The following is an 8371-nucleotide window of genomic DNA, read 5'->3' on the forward strand; positions in this document are numbered from 1 at the left end:
GAGGTGGGCAGAGCACTTTCAGCGTGAAGTTTGCTCCCTGTGATCATTTGTGCCAATAAAAGTCTTGCAAGAAAGCTGATGAAAACTGATGTGAATGCGCCTGAAGTGAATTTATTTTGATATTTGACTTGTCAGGAAAAAAAAGTGGTTTGTACTTTTCAACCCGATCTTCTATTCTGCTCTCTCTTGATGATTTCTATTCTTTAATAACTGCCCGAATGATAATAAGGCTCCTAGGCATCTGCTTCCCTTTGAATTTGCAGCTGAGAAAATTCCATGTTTGAAATCCTTGGAAACAGAGTTTTATTTGATAACCTGTATTTTTGAGGTGGATAACTACTTTGCTGAACACCTTGATGGTTATTTCAGTAAGAGTAGTCTGAAAATGCTCTTCTGGCTCTGAGGAATTTCGACTGAGGAAAGCAGCCTTTTTCCACCCAAGCTACGTTATAATGATAGTTTGCACTTAGGCAGATTCTTTTATCGAAGCATGTTTTATTCATCAGTTCACCAGACCATCAATTGGTTTTGTCTAATTGTGACTCTCTTTATACCACACAGGCTTGGAAGTCCAACCGTGACAGTTTTTTACTGCTTTTCCCTGTGCTTTGGAGATCTCAAGAAAGAAAGTGCCACAGAGAGGGGGAAAAAAGTGCAAAAGTTCAAACAAAGCAGAGGGTGTCAAACTAAAACAAATCCAGGGGGAGGAAAAAAGTCAGAAGAATTGATAAGGAGATTTTTTTAGATCATATATTTATGATGTGTCAGTTCTTTTATAAAACTGGGAGCTCCTGTTGAACTGCAATTAGAACTGGTTCTAGATAGCCAAAAGTGTGAGACCATTTCCAAATGAGGGCACCTGGAATTAGCCACCTAGTTCCTACTTCTATTTTAGGAACTCATACTAGTGATCTGATTTTCACAGATGCCAGTGGGTATTTTTGTGGCCTTAAAAAAAGAAAATGTGCCTGAAAATTAGGGCTTAAGTTGATAAACCCAAATACCCAAATTTTAAATGTTGGCCGCAGCAACTTGTCCACTGCAATAAAAAGATTCAGTAACATGATCATGAATAGTGAGAATAAGTCCTCTCCATCTCCAATCTAACCAGCGAAAGAAAAGATATTTAATGAGGACAATGGAGCTAATAGCTGGGGAGAAATTATTTTCCAACTGCTACACATTTTTGGGGTCATGATAAAATTAGCCACTTTGAATTTGTGCAGCCCAGTTTCATACCTCACATGAAGAATTGGGATAATTTTTGAGCACCGCAAGCAGCTAATACTTCTCAGCCCCTGTGGCAGGAAGGTATAGTTTTTAAATTGCACTTTGTTAAATATGGTTGTGGAAGAGCCGGTGTATCCAGGTGATGGGCACTGAATTAGTATTTCTCTCCGTATTCTGGAAGAATCTCTCAATCACAGTGAGACTTTATGGCCTGTTTTTTAATTTCACAGTTATAAAGATGAACATACAACTTTTTCAAAGAAATAATTAGGTATCACAGAATAAAGAATTTCCCTACCAAATAATAACAACACATTTAATTAAATGAAAAAATATACTAGCTCTAACAGATTTTAGTGTCTATAATTTATTTCTAGATTAACTGGTATTTTATAGTCCACCCCACTTAGTGCGTAATAATGCCTTTTTAAATTATTATTTCTGCTTCTGTTCCATGTAGGTTAGCAACTATTACATCTATTCTTTTCAATGAATGTCTTAATATAGTTCCCTTCCAATGAAAATATATTTCCTTTGCTCATTTTTGCCAGACATTGTACGTCTGCATCTGTTCTGTATGCCGGGGCTAAACCAGCATACGTGCATCTTTCTTTCCCTGGTGGTCCCATCGACAAGCTCGGATTCGAGCGGGTGCTCCTGTTAGGGGCCATTGCTGCTGCTGCAACGAATTGCTGGTGCATTCTGTTACCAAAGTCTTCAAAATCAGCTGTTTGGGTGGGTTGTTTTTTTTTACAACATCCCTATCCCTGTTGGTACTGGTGATAGCCCCCAGCTATCAACAAATTTTTGTCACCAACAAATTTCATGTTTCTGTCATTTTTGCTAAGACTTTTACTGAAATTACTATCTGTGATTAGTCCATAGACATTCCGCAGTAAATTTTGTTTAGTCTGACATTTGCCTTTTCAAAATACCATCTAGCATCTCTCTTTTAGCCATTTCCTCACCCACTTCATCATCTCCGGATGGCTCTCCTGTTGAGATAATCATCCCCCATGTGGCAAAGACAGGAAAGATTAGAATGGTGGCATTTTTTCAGTCTAAGTAAGTAAACAGGTAAATAATCTTCCCAAAGAAGAGCCCATCCAACATGATCTGTGCCATGCCCGAGGACCCTGTGGTGCACTACACCCTGTTTTCCATTTCAATCTCTACACTTAAAGTTTCCTCCAGCCTTTGCACCAAAACCAGTCCCACAAATGAGGTCAGGCAACCAGGGCTCTGGGTTCCTGCATCACATTTTTCAGTCTGTGGTCTCATCGCTGTACTCCTGACTCGACAGATTTATTACAGCTCTTTCCTCCTAGACTTGTAACGTTACATTCTTGCAGCTGAAAAGAAAACACATATAAGCACACGTAATTGCTTGAAAACTGACAACAGGTTAATTAGGGCAGCTTATGGTCCTGGGCTGGCCATGCAGGTTGTGTAGTGGCTATAAAACCTGAACCTAAGCAATCATGAGGTTCAAAAAAGCAAAAGACATTTGTGCTCACCCTAGTCTTCAAGCTTCTGTCTTTCTCTTTCATATGATCCCCCCCTCAGGAGTACTTTGGGCTTGTGACTCGGAGCAGGAGGAGGGAAATGCTGCTGTTGTCTTCCAGAGCACTAGCAGTTCAGAGAAGATGTGTTCCCTGAGTTTGGTTTTAAAAGCTTAGACATGCTTTTTGGCTTGTGGCTGAGCTGATGCTTGAGTGATTCCTCTGATCATAAAAGACACTGATGCATCAGCATCAGCCAACACCAGAGCCATCTATTTACCCAGGGAAGTGCTGCAATAGATCAATGCTAAATGCTTATTTGCGCTTCACTGCTCCAAGGCACAGAAACTAATTACCAAAGATAAATTAGCCCTTGTGACAATGACTAAGAAATACACGTCCCAGGATAGACCACCTTGACCACAAACACACATAATTCTCCCTCTGATTAGGAGCGGCAGAGGGTTAGGCGGCGTATCCTTCAGCCAAAACTCTCTCAGGGTGGAGCGCTGTTGGGTTTGTCTGTGTGCCGAGGAGCCAGCACCGTTTGCTGAGCCCCTGACTCTTCCTTTTCCCTATACGAGTCGGTCACTTGACTCTTCTGTGTCTCTGTTTGCCCAGCTGCAGATTAGCAGCAGTAATAAAACGCCTTATGCAGATACCAGAAAACACAACTGGTGGCAAAACCTCCCCAAGGGTGCTGCATTAACACATGAGCTTTCCCTTTACATGCTGCCTGCTTGGGAACAACACGTGCCTTGCTCCTCTTCTGTATCGCCTGTACACCAGCTGGTAGCAAGTTGAAAGTTTTCTGTGTTGTATGTGAATGCAAAGAGGGTTTTTTCAGCAAAAAGCCCTCAGTGGTTCTCATTGCAGCTATAATCAGTGTGTGGACAACACAGAAGAGAACTTGGCAGGATTGCAATTGGTTTGTAATGCAATTGCTCCAGTGTTGCCTCCCCTGAACCTTTTGCTTCTCTCTTCCTCCTCCAAGAGTTGCCAAAGCCGGTGGATCTGAATCTAGAAATATCTACCCCTCTTATTCCCTTATTCTCTAACTGGCAAAAGTGTCTGTAGCTCAGGGATGCAGGATGGATCCCCAGGTCCCTGGGGGAGGTGAGTGCCTGGGAGGCTGCAGGGCTGCTCTCGATTTTCCCTGCAAGGAAAGCAGGAGCGAGCTGCTTCCATTAACTTTTTGCCCCCGAGCCCTTACAAAAGAGCTTGCAGTCAGGCTGAGCACTGCACGTTCAGCAAATTGTGTAAAACCAGCAGAGTACAGGGAGCAGCACAGATATAATGGACTCAAGTCTGTACACTGCATCCATCGTAATGAGCTCAGGGGAGATCTTCAGGACTGCTGTAGGAATAACTTGAGTGGGGAAACCTCCTAGAACTGCTTTGGGAAGGGTTTCTGGAGGTGATGTGGCCCTGCACACTCATACAGCGCTTGGGGCCGCAAACCCAGCCTGCCGGGGTGGAGGTCGTGCTGGTGTCTCAGCATCCGCAGCAAAGCTCCTCTGCGACACAGGTGGGTTAAACTGCAGCCCTCAAATAACTCCAAAATGACTACGTTGCTTCCCTTCTCTGTGGAAAGTACACCTACTGACTGATGTATCTTAGGATTGCACTTGCCTTTTTCACCTGGTTGCATTACCGTGGCACCACAGACTCATCTCTTGCTGCAGCAGAGCAGTCCCTTGCTTATCACCTTGCACCATCCCAAATTCTGTTTTCAGCTCTCAAAGACATCTGTTCCTTTCAGTGTCATATCCCAATCCTCTATACTGAAGGTGTCCCCTGGATTTGTGGCATCAGCACATTTTTATCACCACACACTTCATTTTCTGCCAAGATCATTAATGGAAATATTAAGCAGTGTGACTGGCCCTTGAGGAAGACCCTAGAAAACGCTGCCGGGTCTGGTGCTCCTTTCAGCACTATTCATTGCTGGACCCCCAAGTATACTTAAGAGGTATAACCTCTATTTTTATAATTATGTTTTGACAAGCTAATATTTTCTAAATATGAAAATCCAAATTTCTGCCTGGGCAGCTGCAACACCACTTCTGGCTCCGTGGCACCCTCTCCCCACCAGTTTCCCGACCAGCAGAGCAAAATGTTGAAGCAGTTGGTGGAGGCAGCCGAGCTGATGGCTGCTGCATGCCCACTCACTGCGGCTCTTCTAAGACCCACTATGCTGGATGGAGTGGGCACGTTGGCACCAATTGCCAGGCGTGGGGACACCGACCCTGGCTCTCCCTGCTTCGGGAGGCAGCCAAGCCCCCAGCATCGCCATGGGGAAAGGATTTGGCCCCGACTTGTAACCCGGTTGGCTTTTAGAGCATCTCCTCAAGATGTGGCTTCTGGGTCTGAAGTTACAAACCTGTGCTCACCCAGGTTAGGTGACATGGAAATCATATTACACGTGGGCAGTGTTGCAGCTGCTCTGCCAAAGCCACCTGGCCAATTATTTTCATAATTTTGATTTCAGGCAGCAGAGGTCAGCATTGCCCTGCTGATGGGCAATGGCGCTTCCCACCTGCAGAGAACAGCAAAACATCGCGAAGAGCAATTTTTATTAGTCCTTGTTCTTTTATCGCGACGAAAGGGGCACGAATGGTGTCTTTGAGCTGCTTGAGGGGCAAGTGACGGAGCCACCAGCTGCGCCTGCAGGGGAGGTGGCAAAGGAGCCTGTGAGGTGGCGTTTCACATGTCATGGGATGTTCAAGGTGCCTGGGGACAGCCGAGACGTCCTCAGGGTGCTGCCATGAGACCTGTAGGACACCTATGTCCATCCAGAGTGGCAGCAGCAGAGAGGCTGATGTCTCTGGCATGGCAAACATCCCCAGACACAGGCAGGTGATGGAGCCTGGGGGTGTTGGCCATGCTGGGGATGTTCCCCCAGTCCTATTTGTATAAGGACTGATTTTGTCTAATTTACATCTTGTTAAATGGCTAACAGATATTATAAGCATGTGACTGACCCAGCTGTCATTGCATATAGATAATTATAACACTTCTAAACAACCTACTGGGCAGTCTAGTTAGTCCATTAAATAATTTCTTGTTCTTTATAAATGTACTTTTGACATAACGTGAGAAAGGGAGAGGAAACAGAGATGTGAGCAGACCCTCAGGGGAACACTTGAAGGTCTTGAAACCCTCCACAGCACTGCTCGCGTGGGGAGTCAACCCATGGAGGGGAGCTGGCCTTGCCAGAGGAGAAGGGCATGAGTCTTCTTGTTTGGGGCTGAGCTGTTGGGTGGACAAGCCTTGGTCTGAACCATGGGGCAGAGGTGGCAGAAAACCTTCATGGCCCTAAATATGTCATGTAGTGCACTCCTGCACCACATGATTTGTTCACAGTTCCAATCCTAAAAGTATCTTTAGGATACGTTAGGCAGGTAAGTGATGGAAACTTCTGTTGTCTGAATGTGTGATTTGTAAAAGAGCTTTGAAACACACAAGTCATTTGAGGCTTTTAACACAGAAATTTTGTGTTTATGCTTGGTGGTCATTAAAGTTGTATCTGATCAAGAATATGCAAAGACCCATGACATTTGCAAGATACCAATATAGGCTGCACGTCGTAACTGCTTACTTAGACTTTAGCCTTTTTTGCCTTTTTTTTTTTTTTTTTGGTCAGATTATATTATATCTTCAAAAGTCCTGAACCATTTTCCTCAGTAACCCGTGCCTTTAGCACAGGGACAATGCTCTGTGTGTATGAACACCAGGTTGTCCAGCCATCCCTTTCCTGCTGCCTGCTTTTGCCTGTTCTGTGGCTCCAGCCCACAGCAGATTCCTCCCTTGTAAACATAGCATTATGGAAGTATTAGTAAATGTGTAACACTTATTTTCAGAGGCATCAGCCTGACATCAGGCAGCCCATCCACCAGGCAGACCATCTAATTCCTGCCCTATGTCCCTAATATTTTTTTCTGAGCTAGGAAATTCACCTTTCTGATTAGGAGTAATCTTTATTTTGAAGTCTTTGTTTTTTTACCTACATTTTGAGTGATTCAGCCAGGCAGTTTTCAACCCATATGTTCTGCACCATGTTAATGTTATATCACTCTCAGTGCATAACCAAAATATTACCTATCACCGAGATAGCGGCTGTACAAATCAAATCGGTTGCCTCAGCATTGTTGCCTTCGTCGGCCAAAATCTTAATGTCATCATAAACTCCAGAGGTTCCTGACAGGAGCAGACTCCATCAGATGTGCTGGCTGGCACTCACTGTACATCTTCTCTTGAAGCAGGGAAATGGCATGGTGCAAAGCTCTTCCCAGAAGCCTGAATGGCCCATGGGGACTGTACTGCCACCTGTGTGAAGCAAAAGGGCTTTTATGGCTCCAGATGTCTGGGCAGTGGGTGGATGGCTGAGGTGCTGGCCAGCCTTTGGCCCGGGTTGAGGGAAATGGCAGAACTCAACAGCTTTGTATCTTTCCTATTACGCTCCAGGAGGTACAAAAGGAGCTACATTTGGGCCAAGTACCTAACCAAAATAAATAATTGGAAGGCTGGATTCGGTGTATCCTGGTAATGACAAGGAAATCTAGGTGTAGTGGTAAAGCTGGTGAGCTTGCCCTTCAGCACTAGCTATCCAACTGAAGCTCAACATGAAATTACCTCAAAAATGAGTGTGATGTGGCAGACTGCTAGATGGGTCTAGGCAAGCTGTCTAGGGAGACCAGAAGTGAAGTCTGTTAGATGAACAAATTCTTATTGCCATTTCCTCAGCTCCCCTCAGACATTTACTGTGTTGCATACATTTCTCTGCTTTCTTAAATTTTCCATCTCTTGCACTTGAATGCGATTTAGGAAGACAGTCCCATGAAAAACCTACATTAGACCATAAACGAGAAGTATACTAGTGGGACAAGGATTAACAAAGCAGTTTTGGTCTAAAGAAATTTGGATGAGGTGCCACAGCGAGGTGAAGAACGCACTCCTTGCACCCCAGTACTGTCACTGGAGCAGCCTGGACTTGGGTGCTCACTGGTCTGCCCACCTCTCCACCCTGCAGTTTGAGAGATGTTTTCTGCTGAGTTCATAAAAGAAACACAAGGCAGAATCCCCTGGCTGTGGCAATAGATTCAATCAGTCTCAGTCCGTTAGTTTAAATAATCAATAGCTGTAAGTGCCATAATGCTGTTTCCTACTTCATCACAACAGCTGAAAAGTTACAGAAGGCCGCGTGTAACTACAGGCACTCTCTCTGTCAACTTCAGGATAATTAAACTATTTGGGCGAAAGACAGGTTACTTCTCTCATTAAACCTGGTACATCTAGCTTAAACAGAGCTGATCAATGGAAGAATAAGGCATATTTTTATCAAGGCTTTTCATGGCATTATCATGTTACTAACACCACTCAGCAGCTCAGTATGTGTTTTGGATGGCACAGCTGCATCTTCCCGGCTGCCAGAGGGTCCCTTCTCTTCGTGGTGCTGACCTCGGCTGCAGGGGCCTGAAACAGAGATGTGCCCCTGTTTTTGAATGATTGCTAAAGATCCCACTCCCTTGCTCTGGGAGCAGTAAGTAACACCAAGGCTAAATAAATAAATAAATAATGATGATGATGGTGATGATAATAATAATAATAATAATAATAATAATATCCCTTCTTCCCAA

This window comes from Haliaeetus leucocephalus, unplaced genomic scaffold (genome assembly GCF_000737465.1).
Source record: "Haliaeetus leucocephalus isolate CR32 unplaced genomic scaffold, Haliaeetus_leucocephalus-4.0 Scaffold451, whole genome shotgun sequence".
Lineage (NCBI taxonomy): Eukaryota > Metazoa > Chordata > Aves > Accipitriformes > Accipitridae > Haliaeetus > Haliaeetus leucocephalus.